Raw genomic sequence first — 14,543 nt, 5'->3', positions numbered from 1 at the left:
ATCATTATAACATATAGCTGCCATACAAACTGACCGTTAAAAATCAAGAACTTTATGGCATCTTTTATATTTGCGGTGGAACTGAAGTGAACACGTTCTTGTTTGTTTTTTTTCATGTTATACTCTCAAAATATTAATAAAAATATCATCTACTTTTCAGTTTCCAATTTTTTTCTTATTAGGAAACTAAAAAGCCTAAAGCTTTTCGATTACCACCTTTTAAAAACTCATAATTAAAGAGATTTTCTTTGTCGTATCTGCCAACTGAATTTTCTGAGCTTAAATTAAATAACTATTGTTTTTTTCCCACCTTAATACATACGTACACACTTGTTCGACATGTAATATTGAAGTTGTTGTGAAATGTGTCAAAAAGGACACAAATCACTGCTGGCGGCACCGCTGACCTAAGCACGATGTTACCAGTTGAGCTGCAGCTCCAACTCTACGTTGAAATCTGTTTGATGACCTCTACCACATCTATAAATTAGACTTACACTTGTTACTGTGGAACACTCATGACTGCGAAATGTTGTTATTCCCGAGATTTATGTGCGTTTGCCTTTTTGATGATGACAATTCTTGTGTTGTTTTATTGCTTTTAGTTGCGATTGTATCGTTTGTTGTTATTTGCAATCACTTTGGCGCCAAAATGAAATTGTTTTTGTTTTTTTTTATCGCTATATTTTTCTTTTGCAGTTCAAAGTTGTATCACAGTTGGGAACACACCAATTTAAATGAAAATTTTTATTTAAAGCACTGTTAAATTTCTGATTCTTAACTAGAAATATTTTAATCTCTTGTCTTCTTGTCCAAAAAAATTTGGGTTCGCTTTTTTGAACATTCATTGAATTTGACGGACAACTGTCACAAAAAGAGAGATTAGTAATGAATCATACAAGATGTTTAGCTAACACGGCACAAAAGTAGATTGAAAAGCTAGGAGGAGGAAACCAAGAAAACTGAAATTACATACCTTCAAACTGTCAAGAACTGATCGAACAAATTGGTGGAACTTCACTAAATCTTCTTCTTCTTCTTTACTGGCGTAGACAGCGCTAGTTGGTCATAGTCGAGTTAACAACAACAGCGCGCCAGTCGTTTCTCCTTGTTTGCTATGTGGCGCCAATTGGAGATTCCAAGCTAAGTCAGCTCCTTCTCCACCTGGATTTCTAACGAAGTAGAGGTTTTCCCTTTCCGCTGTTTACCACGACTGGTACTGCGTCGTACTACTCTCAGAGCTGGAATGTTTTCATCCATTCGGAGGACATGACCTTGCCAGCGTAGCCGCTGTCTTAAATCACTGATTATCAATGTCGTCGCATATCTCATACAGCTCATCTAAACCAGTTCTACTAAATCAGATCACTTTAATAATGCTAAATAAGCCTTCAAATTAATGCCAACATATTGGATTTCAGCTGTGTCGAAATGTTTTTTGTTTAGGTCGGTAAGACTGTCAGTGAAAATTGTTCCAAATGTCACATCAAAATAATCATTAGTGTTTAGTTAACGCTTGTCTTTTTGAAGTACATAAAGTGCATTCGGCGATTTTTACGATGAGTGAAACTATTCAAAAACAATTTCCATTAAATTTTGTGTGCAGAATCAAATTTCTGGTGCCGAAGCGTTCAGAATGCTAGTAAAGGTCTTCGGTGATAATTGTTGGTCGCGAGCATGTGGTTTTTGTTGGTACAAATTATTCAAAGAGGGTGAAGAGCGCGTTGACGACGAACCACATCCAGGACGGCCATCATATCATCTACTGATGATCAAAAATAAAAGAACTGGTGCTCGAGAATCGACGATCAATCGTTAGAGATCTTACTGGTATCGTTGGTATATCGGAAGGATTGGTGAAAACTATTTTGAAACATCATTTGGGCCTAAGAAAAGTGAAAGTACAATTGGCTCTAAAAATACTAAATTTTTTCGAAAAACAGCGCCGCATAAACGTCTGTGAAATAATGTTTTCCGACCATCAGGATAACATGTCCTACTGACGATGAGTCTTGTATCTATGCTTACGACCCGAAAACAGATGATTAATCGGCGCAGGTGAGATGAAGCCCAAAAAACACGTCAAAGCGTGTCAAAAATAAAGGTTATATAGTTTTTTTCAAGTGTCGAGGTCTGGTGCACTCCGAATTCCTTCCGATTGGCCCAACTGTCAAGTAGGAATACAAATTGAGTGTTACGGGTCGTTTGCGCGAAACTGTTCGTAAGAAGAGCCCTAAATATGGACCGACAACTCTTGGTTTTAGCACCACGATAATGCATCGTCGCATACTGCATTGATTCTTCGTGAGTTTTTCGCCAATGTTTCAACCAATACCACGTCGCAACCACCGTATTTGCCTGGTTTAGTTCCGTGTGACTTCGGGCAATTCAGTAAACTCAAACGACCGCTCCGGGGAAATCGTTTTGAGCCTATTGAAGACATTAAACGTGAATCGCTATGCGCAGTGAAGGCTATTCCGGAAAAAACGTTAGCACAAGTGTATTGGGGTCAAGGGGGATTACTTTGATGGAAAGGCATACATATGTTTGGAAGAATAAATTAGAAATTTAATGATTATGAACAAAGTCTTACTAAGTTTTCCTCATAGTAGTATGAAATGTTGCCTACAGTTAGGCGTAATATGAGATTTTACCGAAGTCATGAACCAAGTACTTTCATATTTATAAAATTTAACTATCCACCCTATTGCCATAATCTTTATAAAACAAATTTATAGGGAAGAATACTCTTAAATGAATAAATAAAGTGATGATGTATCCGCTAATATTCTGTAAACGACAATTGGATATCTATAAAGCCAAGGCCAATTCGTTCGAGCATTAGAGCAATAAGAAAAAAAGCTAATTAAGTGCCCGAAAAGCAATCCAGCACACTTAATTGTTGTCATTGCCTGATCCATCGACAATGATGAATTTCTGCTTCGTGAAGGCGCTTCGTGTTTCTTTTTTCTTCGCTAAATAACTTTGATTAGACACTCGTTTTGCTGCTGTTGCACTCAGTTTGCTCAGATAACTGTCATTGCGTGCTGTTAATTAAGTTCTGTATTTGTTAATGTCGCCATTTCGTGGTTTTCGTTTTTGTTTTTATATTTATTTCTGTTTTTTATCATTTTGCTTGCTATGTATTCCAAGTCACATTGCAGTGTTAATTGAATTTGTCCAAGCAAATTAAATTAGTTCCTTCGACGTGCCTCTGTCTCAGCATTGCCTGCGCGTGTGTGCGTGTGTGTTTCGCACTGTTGGCGTGCCTTCCGAATTGGGTCTTAAAATTGACGCATTCGACGCATTTGATCGGCGTTGGGTGGCAACCAGCAACAGGTAGCAGGCAAAGCAAACGAAAAAAAAAATTACTCACAAAAGACACAAAGCAATAAAACAATATTCGTCACGACAATCAACCAGCTGTTGTTGTATGTCGTATCGGATTTCCCCCTAAAAGCAATACTGTAAGCGTCAAAGTACCCGCCTGGCGCCGAGTCGCCAAAAGTGGTGCCGTAATTTCTCATTGCCGATTTTACTGTGACGATGGCGGCGACGAAGATGCCATTCTCGCCAGCACCCCAGAGACCGCAGACTTGTGCTCTTAGTTGGGGGCGTGTTACTTATTGCTTAATTGTTCAATTTTTCGGGTTGATTTGTTTGTGCCCATTTTTGGCTGCTGCAAGATTCGATTGTTGATTTCGCGACCTCGTCCTGCTTTTCGTTCGTAATCAATTAAAAATATTTACCAGTGTTGCCACCTATTCGAAATTATGTAAAAAGTTTTTATTGCTAAAATATTTTGTTATTTAATATAAAAACAAACATTGAAAGTGGCAACACTATTTTCCAGAAATTGCGTAAAAATATTTTTTGTTGTACTTAAGTGTGTAAGTATGTGTTCATACATACATACATATATCTGCGTGGCATACAAATGCTTCAACACGCGATACATACATACAGACATATGGTAAATTGGCAATTAATTGCCTCGAATACAAAAGTCGGTCTGAATGTATACATATGTACATGTAGGAACATTAGCCCGTCTGGTTAGTGTTGATATATCAGCGACCAACAGCTAATAAGGAAGCATGTTTCGCCCATTTTTTCGTTTTGTAGTATAAACACAAGTTTCTTGTAATTATTTACACACATACGGACCGATAATAAGGCTTCCTTGTAAGCAGTAAACTCAGGCGAAATGCTTCCATATACATACATATAAGTACATACATAGGTACAATGTGTTTCATAAGAAGTTCCTTTTTTCGGTTTTCAATAATAAAAATGCCGATTATTCGATGAAATTTCTATTATCTACTGAACTACTCGAAAAAAGCTTCAGTTAGAAGGAGCCTTAAAAGAAGTATCGTAATAAGGTTCATTAATTACTTCACATACGAAAGTCGGTTCATTACGATACTTCTTTTAAGGCTGCACATTTTTAGGTTAGATTAGGTTAAGCAACTGATAATCGCGAGGATCCGGCTTTAGTAGTTGAAATATCGGTCGTTTGTGCTGTCACGGACTCTTAATCAACGAATTAGGCGAAATCAAATGGGACCGCGCAAAGACTACAGCCTTCAATTTTGTGAGACAATGAAATTTTGCAGAGGATACTGAGAAAAGTAATGAAGACAGAAGCTTAATTTTGAAAAGTTTCTCGAAGTAGTAGTAGTCTGCCAAAAACCGGACCGTCGAAGAGAAAGTATAGATAAAAGATGATCTGTTTTGTGGCTTCCTACTTTTTTTAAAGTAAAAACACAGAAACGTCAAATTTAATGGGGAACGTTTATCAACATTCAAAAGAATATTTTTTGATATTTTTTTTAAGATTATCTGATCCATCCGTTGAGTCCAATTTTCGCTGACTCGTTCGAGCATTTCGACTGGTAATTGTCGAATGACACGCGGGACGTTTTGATTCAAGGCCTGAATAGAAGCTGGACTTTAGACTTTACATATACCCACAGGGAAAGTCTAAAAGGTGGCCAAACGACCTGCCCAAAACCTGATATTATATGCTCCCGGAAGTGTTCTCTCAATAAATCCATTGATTGAGGTAATATGTGGGAAGTGTTGTCTTGTTGAAAATGGCGCCGAGATCATGAGAAGATGGTCGGTTATCATGGCGCAAGAACGGTCATTGACGATGACGGTTACGTTCTCACCGGCATCATTTTTGAAGAAATATGGACCGATTATTCCACCAGCACACAAACCACACTAAACCGCTGTTTTTCTGCATAAAATGGAAGCTCTTGAATATCTTCAGGTTGCTTTTCGTCCCAAATGCGGCAATTTTGTTTGTTTACATACCCATTGAGCCAGACTTGAGCCTCGTGGCTAACAAAATTTGGCTCGAAAACGTCGGATCTTGCTGCGAATGGCGCCGAACTGGCTGCGTACTGGACGTTTTCTATTCGGTCGAAATATCCAATAATGAATGTTGGGTCTCAAGATGAGTGATGATGTTGCGAATAGTACGCTCAGTAGGCCGATTATGTTGACCATAAGTTGTGCGAAACGCCCGAAACACATTCTTTACAGAACGTGAATTTTTGTAATAAAGTTGAACGGATTGTGAACTTTGTGAATGAGTGCTCACCTTCCTAAAGAAGATTGCGCTACGTTCCAAGGTGTAGTAGCAACCTCAGTCTACCGAAAGCTGGACAGTCGAAAAGGAAAGAAAGTGCAGACATTTTCAAATTGTCAATTGGCATTTTTAGTCTTATCTTTTGTTAGCCTATTGGACAATGTCCGCTTAGAACTTCTGCGCTAATTTGACATCTCGCCTTCTACAGTTTCCTGCGATTCTGCTGGAATCAAACCAACATACGAGTTTAATGATGATGCAATGAATTGAAGTACTCTTTGAACACCCAGCGATCTCAAATCCAGAACTACCGTTTATTATCAGAGTAAGCGTCACCTTTCTAAAGGATGTTGCGTTACGGAGCTATCCCGATGACAGTCAGCTATACTTGAAAGACACTTCAGTGGTATGTTGTCATGAAATTAGAGTTTTCTCGATCAGCACTCGACAGAAAAAACCCCCAGCGATTCGAGCCAATTACATATTTCGCGCGGGTAAGGGTACAGTTTCCTGAAACGCAGTGTTCACACACACACACACATATATGTATAGTATATGACTGTATATGTAGTAATTGATATTAACAAAAATAATTCGTCAAGTGTAGACCAGCTTCCACCGCCGCTTGATCACACTAAAAGGAGTTAATTGTTTGTTTTAACTGCATATAAAGCAAATGTTTCTATATATATGGCGCACATCCGTCTTGCCTCCTCATACAGCACCACGCACTATAATTAAAAGCCACACTAAAATAAAACCATAATTCCAGTTGTAATGTCAAGCCATTAAAACTAATAACATCATTAATAAAATACTCACTCGCTGCACTTGTAAATCCAACAAACCGTTGTGGTGCTTGAGGAGTCGTGCTGCGGGGAGGAGCATGCGTCTGTCATCAGTTAACCAAAAGGGAGGTCGCAAATAATTTTTTGGCGCGCAAAACTTACAACTTTTAATAATGTTTCACTGTTATCGCGAGAGCAATCTTGTTGTAAAGTCTTTAGCGCTGTGTATATGTATGTATTTATGTATATATACTATAGATATGTATATTCTTTATTTGCCATATCTGGGGGTTGTTCGTATATTTTCATATACTTTTCATATTGTAGACATATCTCATTTTTGAGTTAAAAGTTTAAGAGCTTTTTCTAAAGGGGAGTGTAAGTCTCTTACACTAGTGTACAAAAGTATTCTGCGCTTTGTACTAATTTCACTACCAATATGTCTAGAAAATAGTTACAACTTAAAAAATTATAATTTTAACAAAATATCTTTGGAGCTATTGAATTTCATATTTATTCTTTACAATAGCAATTCCTTCAATGAAGTTCGTCCCTATATAGTTACCCAGTATCCTAAAAAGCATCTCAGAAATGAGCGAGTCATTCTAAGAATAGCTGTTAAAAAGTGGCTAAGCCTGCGTGGGTTTCAAGATTTCTTGCGAACTACTCAACCGATGTTAATGAAATTTTACACAGGTCTTAGCAATACAAGGTCTGTCGCAAAAGAAACAGAACTGTTAAAAAAAACAACAAAAAATTAATATTTTTCAAAATTTATATTTTTTTATTCAAAGTAGTTTCCTTGTGCTTCGATACAGCGTTTAGCCCGGTCAATTAGCATTTCAAATGAGTGTTTAAGGTCATTTTTCGGAATGCTCTTGAGAATATCGCTCGTCGCCTTTTGGATAGCTGAAATGTCCTGAAACCAGTGTCCTTTCATGGGCAAATGAAGTTTTCCAAATAGGTAAAAATCACAAGGTGCCAGATCAGGTGAGTAGGGTGAGCGATTAATGGTTAATATGGAGTTTTTTGTCAAAAAGTCAGTGACAAGCGTCGACCGATGACACGGCGCATTATCGTGCAACAGGCGCCAGGACCCTGCCTCACGGTATTGTGGTCGAGCACGACGAATGCGTGACAAAAGACGCTTCATAACACCAAGGTAAAAAACAGCATTAATCGTTTGACCAGGTGGGACGAACTCTCGGTGTACAATACCCTCGGAATCGTAAAAACAAATCAGCATTGTCTTTATTTTTGACTTCTGAAGACGACCGACTTTTGATCGTCTCAGAGGTCCTCACGACCTTCTTGGAATCGCTTAAACCACTCATGCACATTACTACGGGATAGGCACTGATCACCATAAACTTTCTACATCATTTGAAATGTTTCAGTAAACCTTTTCCCAAGTTTAAAACAAAATTTAATATTTGCTCTTTGTTCAAAATGCGTTTTACGACCGATGACCAAAAGCTGCTGTCACTTTTTGATCGATAACATCGATTGTAGTTATCCAATTGTCTTAAAATGTTTACGAAAAGTCAACAAGAGATCAAACTATTTATTTCATATACCCACCAATAGGTGGCGCCACCAGAAACAGTTCTATTTAAAAAGTTCTGTTTCTTTTGCGACAGACCTCGTATAACGCGTCAAAACGACGCTACAAAAGTGTTCTGATTGGAACCGCAAACGACGCCATATTTTTCCTGCCTTTTTCTCATTTCTCTTCAGTAAGGTTTGCCATTTCATAATGGAAAGATATAGGATACAACAACGAGTCGAAATTATTAAAATTTACTGCCTAAATTCCGAGTCAGTGGCCTCAACTTTAAGAGCACTACGTCCAATTTATGGCCCTGTCAGATCAATCCCATCAGACTCTAGTGGTAAAATTTGAATCCACACGCACAGTATATAGTGTTCCCATGCCAGTGAGACAAAGAAGTGTCGAGAATATTGCTGCCGTAGCGCATCAATTGAGGAAGATCCAAATGAGACTCTCACACTTCGTTCTCAAGTGTTGGGCATTTTTGTGACGTCCTTGTGGAGAATTTTACGAAAAGATTTTGGCCTACATCCTTACAAGATGAAATTAACCGCAAGAACTGATGCCGCTTGACCACCAAAATCCTCGTATGTTCGTGAATTGGGCTGAGCAACAACTTTTAAATTATCCGGATTTTCATCGAAAATCTTCTACAGCGAATTAGGCTCATTTCTGGCTGAATGGCTTCATCAATAAGCAAAATATCGCTACCGCTAATTTTTCCTCGATTTGGATGATATTGACTTGAACAATATGCGGTTCCAACAGGGCGGCGCCACAAGCCACATAGCGAATGTCACAATCAATTTATTGAAAACCAAGTTTGATTAACGTGTTATCTCACGAAATGGCCCATTGGTGGCCTCGGTCGTGCGATTTGGCGCCGTTAAACTATTTCCTGAGGGCTACGTCGAGTCAGCCAGCGACGATTGAAGAACTTCATACAAATATCGAACGTAAAATTGCCGCAGCATCGACCGATTTATGCTTGCAAACCATCGAAAATGTGTTCAGCGTCTGGACTTCTCCAAGCTTTCCCCGTGGTGGCCATGCAAAATCAATCGAGTTCCATACATAATGGCATCACAGGAATAAAGGTTTTCTTTGATATCCCTAACTATTGTAACGCTCTATTGTAAAAGCCGTTAATTTAGTGTTTTTAAGTTACAAAAGAAAAATTGAGAAAATGTTCACCAAATCCAGGCTTTTTTTCATAAAAACGTCTGCTAAAAATAAAATTTCCATTTTTTGTTTTCATGTTTTTTGTTTTTCTTTTGTCCAATACCTAGTAATGGTTTTAAATAAAACATGTGTTTATTTAATATCAACCCGTATTTGGGGTAGACGAGAATACACCTTTTTTCGAAGGCTTGTCGGAAATGACCTCGTAATGGCCGAATTTTGAATACTTTCCTTTGAGAACTTCACAAAATCTTTGTAAAATGCTTGTATGTATCTTTGAAATAGTTGAACTCTAACAGTCTTAAATGTTTTGGCAGTTATCCATCCATCCATCATTTAAAAATTGTTCTAAATAGACTTAGAGGTCCGTAAACACGAAAATCGTAAGCGCAACACCTTAAGCTCGAGTTTGTGCAGTAAAGTCAATTAAGTTTGAGCCAAAATGAAATTTTTCACTATCTTGAAGTAGTACAGACAAACTCTTCCGCCTTCATAAAATAAGGGGTTAGGTACTATTCTTAATGAAGGTCTACATCAACAGTTCAACCAATATTATTTTCACAAAATCGATCAGATCGTCTAAACTTCTGCTGTTATTTATAGTAAATGTTAACTACATTCATATATCTATGACGAATAATATCTCCGTCATCAATATTATGCCTTTGGATCTTACGTTTCATTACCAATGTCACCTGGGCCAAATGTTATTGGGTTCAAATTGCAAAACTTCCACAAAATATGTAAAAAATTAATATATACAAACATGACACAGTTGTTTGGGCGAAACCTTGAAAAATGCAAATGCTCCGCGTTCACCTTCCAACTTGGAAATCGAGTTTCATGAAAGATGACTCAGAATACATTCATACATACATATGTATTTGAATATTTCATTTGAAGGCATCAAATTTAACCGAATTCTTTACATCATTAGTTTTTGGAATACTGACTAAAATGCCCTACAACTCTTACAGAGCTGTTAAAAGCAATTAAAATATGATCCAAACAGTTTAGGTGAATGCTATTGAGACGATAATTCTTGGCTGGAAATAAATACGGTTCGTTCCAGTTCTGTAAATCCGACATTGGCGATAACTCTATTTAGATTTGATCGTGTACCGTCCTTGTGACTTTTGCCCCAAGTTTACAAGTTTTCTCTAGAACATGCAAATTTTGGTTTCCGCGGATGAAAAGCACATCTCTTAGCTCTTGCTTCATGCGCCTTTGTACCAAAACTTGATGACAGTTCATGAAATATTGGTTGTCGAAGGTGGCTTGTAGTGAACCCAGAGTCAACTCGTGATTTATGTCAAAAGTAACTTTCGGTTATTTTCTCTACAGTGTTGAACAACGTACTGACTTATGTATTTCTTCTCGTGTGGATATGCAAAGGAAACCATTAGTTCCTCAAGTATTTCACATTTTTTGTAATCTGAAAATTTATGAAAATGGCTTCTGAGATTTAATCGGTATTGGTTTACAATTTTTAAAGAAATTCTTATATGTAAATATATATACAGACTCTGCCTTCCAAACATGCATCTTATATGTAAGATTGCGTGATACAAGGTCCAGTGGTCTTTTTGATGGCTCTAACTTCATTTATACTCTGTATGATTTGCCATTTCATAATAGACTAAGCCAATAACGAGATAGCCACCGATTCCGATTTTCACAAGAAAACTTTGTTCAGCGATGAAGCTCACTTTTGGCTTACGTTAATAAACAAAATTATTGCATTTAAAGTGGTGATAATCTTTAAGCCATTGTTTAGTAGTTTAGTGTTTAGTTATTGTTGATGTATGTACGGCTTCAATTGTTGCAAAAAGTAGCCGAGAATTTGAATTAGTGAAAATCATATAGAGACTACCTTAAACTGCTACCAATTTGCAAAATTCCCATTAGCTCTCAACTAGTTTCTATTTTCCTGATGGGTATGTCAAAATTTCTAATAACCGATGCCCAGAGTATACTAAAATTATGGAGGGAACACTTCTTCAGCCTGCTAAATGGCAGTCAAGGCATAATATCAAGAGATGGCGAACCCGCTTCCCCAATCGCTGACGGTGGAGCAGACGTTTCATTGCCCGACCATAAAGAAGTCCGCATAGCAAGTACCCGTCTGTAGGACGACAAAGCGTCGGGGCTCCCACGTCACTGTTAATAGCCATAACTTCGAAGTCGTAGATAATTTCGTCTATCTTGGAACCAGTAACACCAACAAAAACGTCAGCCTCGAAATCCAACGCAGAATATCTTTTGCGAACAGGTACTACTTCGGACTAAGTAGGCAATTGAGAAGTAAAATCCTCTCTCGACGAAGAAAAACCAAACTCTATAAGTCACTCATTATTCCCGTCCCGCTATATAGTGCAGAGGCTTGGACGATTACAACATCTGATAGTCGACGTTACGAGTTTTCGAGAGAAAGGTTCTGAGAAAGATTTATGGTCCTTTGCGCATCGGCCACGGCGAATATCGCATTCGATGGAGGAGGAGCTGTATGAAATATACGACGACATTGACATAGTTCAGCGAATTAAAAGTTAGCGGCTACGCTGGCTAGGTCATGTTGTCCGAATGGACGAAAACACTCCAGCTCTGAAAGTATTCTCCGCTGTACCCGCTGGGAAGCAGAGAAAGAGGAAGACCTCCACTCTGTTGTAAAGACTAGGTGGAGAAGGACCTGCCTTCGCTTGGCGCCGTATTGCAAAAAGAAGAAACGACTGGCGCGCTGTCGTTAACTCGGCTATAACCGCGTAAGCGCTGTCTACACCAGTAAAGAAGAAGTATGTCGAATGATAGATCCGACTATTTGTGCCCCATTTCATAACTGCCGCATATTTTCGGACTCTTCACAAACACTTACTCGAATACCTAACTGTACAGAGCTGAGTGGGTATTCACGAGATAAAAATGTCCACAATTTCTAAACAAGCTAAAAGAAAAGCGAACGAGTACGCTGGTAGGTATGCATTCAGAAATGTGCTATTCCTAGAATGGACGGCATCAAATAAATGCTGACGAAGGCGCAACAGCGCAAGGGCCACGGCGGTTGGTCCGCGTTCACGCACACGCTTACACAAGTTGCTCCAACAACTACGGCGGCCACAACTACATAGTGGCAAAAGTAACAATATACCATATACTACTACCAGCAACAACAACAGCGCAGTAGACACAGCATCAGGAGCCGCCGCTGCCGCTGCCGCGCCACTACACAATCTGCAATCGTTTATCTATTTTTGACGAATCCACACAGAGTTCGTTAACACCGAAACTTATGCCATAAAATAAAATAGACCGGGGAACAGCAACAGGGCACAGCGCCGCTATCACGTACCACAAGCGTCAACATGATGTCGGTCATGTCGGTAGGTGTTGTGCTGCGGTGGCGGCAGCGACCGGAGGGTGTAATGTGCTGCGTATATTTACGTACGAATTAGTTGAGAAGAAATATTGTGTGTATTTATTCGACGCTTCAACAGGCCAACAGCATTCGACGCTCGTGCTGCTGGCCATAGCGGTGTTGATGGTGTATCTACTCATCAGACGCATTTCGGTCGCCGTTGCACATAATTTAAGCGAATTAATGTTGTTACATGTCGCTCTGCGTCTATTTATAATTGTCGGCAATTTTCATAAATAAAAGTGGCTGAAACACAATATTTCCAATTGGAGAGACCGCCCAAAAATTGTGTGAGCAAATTTGGAGCGATTATGTGGATTATTAGCTTTAGAATAACACTTTTTGAATTTGAAAATCAAAAACAATATTGCTGGTGTATTTAGGGTGGATTAATGCTGAATTCTCTGCATTTATTTTTATAATTTGAATTTTTTCGAATGAATAATGTTTAGGGCGATTTAAAGACTTACATACGTATACCTCTTGCAAGTCTGACAAACGTGTTTTTATAAAAATTTCTAGTAGAGACATTACACTGTTATCGTTCCAGCATTTTCAGATATATATATCTCTTTTCATCTGAGAGTGATCGTTGGCACGCTTATCGTCGAATTTTGACCCCGATTCCTTTAAAGCCCTCTCATAGTAACTCGGCAGTAAAATTTAATGTCTCTCGTGCATTTAGTTATTGATTTATCGCGCTTTAATAGTTTTTAATAGTACTGTTATATGGGGAGTAGGTGGAATTAACGTCCAATTTTATCTACTGTCACACTGTGGTCTAGGAGACACTTCTTACAGTGCAATCAAAAGCAAGAAACTAAAATAAGACGCGTTTTAATTAAGATCATAAACTAGATATTGTGACCTTTTCGACCTATGCAAAATTTCAATAAAATCGGTTGAGTAGTTCACGAAAAATCTTGACAACCGAATTTGAATACTTAGTTTGGGAAAAACGTCTACCCTTTTTAAGGTTGTATCTCCAAAACTATTACTCAGATCAACTTGAAAATGTAGGATAATATTCTGGATATGCTATAAAATGAAATACGACAATAAAAAACTTCGATTTTTTGGAGTCTTGAAATCCATGTAATCTTTTAAGAAATTATGCCAGGTCTTTAGCTAAAATATGAATGCTCTGGAATTTGAAATAATCGTTGGTATAGTTGTTTTTTTTATCTGAGAAGGTTTGCTATTAGAATAATAATGATAACTTTGTTTTCGAATACAACGCATGTACTCTGAAGACTTGAAAAATAGGCATGATATTTTTTTCTTAGAACTGAAAAGTGTTTCAAATAAATTTTTTTTTACTCTACTAGTACAATTTTTTAACCTTGTTGAATTATTACTCTTGTGTAAAGCTCAAAACTATGATTTATATAGGTTTCAATGTAAGAAAAGCTATATTTTCATATGAAAATCGTCACTAATTTTTGAGCACCAGAATAAATTATATGCACGTTACCCGAAGTATGTTCGTTTTTAGATAAAGTCGAATTATTTACTTGTCTTTTAATCAGGTTTTCGTAATGGCGCCGAAAGGTAGGCAACATTTGATGGTATTATTGAAGACGGTCAATTAAATTCGTTTATTTCGTGGAATATTAGTGAAATTTAAACCGATTATCAATCCTTTTCGACATTAGATTATTGTATACTTGAAATTTTTTGAGAAGCACTTCAACATACTACCATTTGTTCTACTACAAAACTCTTAATCACATTTAAAATATATAATCTATGAAATAATTATAATTAGACTTTATAAGAGTCTCAAATAGGCCAAACATTTAAAGAGTTACAACTTCAAAACACATGATCCTGAACAACATTTTTATCTGGTACTTAAGTAAATAGTTAAACATATATTTATCTAATACCTCCTAATAAGCACTTCTCACTTAATTATTTGCCTTAAAAACACGTGATTAAAAGTAAAAAGTTTAAATACTCAAAAAACGAGAAAAAAACGAAAAATCAACACGAGTAAATACTGTA

General features: G+C 37.6%; 1 protein-coding gene across 2 annotated transcripts in view; it reads left to right on the top strand.

Annotated features, from left to right (window-relative positions):
* LOC120782560 (protein pellino) overlaps nt 1-14,543 on the top strand; it is a 117,105-nt gene that overhangs the window by 86,357 nt on the left and 16,205 nt on the right. The window lies entirely within an intron of this gene.

Source organism: Bactrocera tryoni, chromosome 1, assembly GCF_016617805.1.
Source record: "Bactrocera tryoni isolate S06 chromosome 1, CSIRO_BtryS06_freeze2, whole genome shotgun sequence".
NCBI lineage: Eukaryota > Metazoa > Arthropoda > Insecta > Diptera > Tephritidae > Bactrocera > Bactrocera tryoni.
Note: the sequence above shows the minus strand (reverse complement) of the source record. Positions and strands in the feature narration are given on the sequence as shown.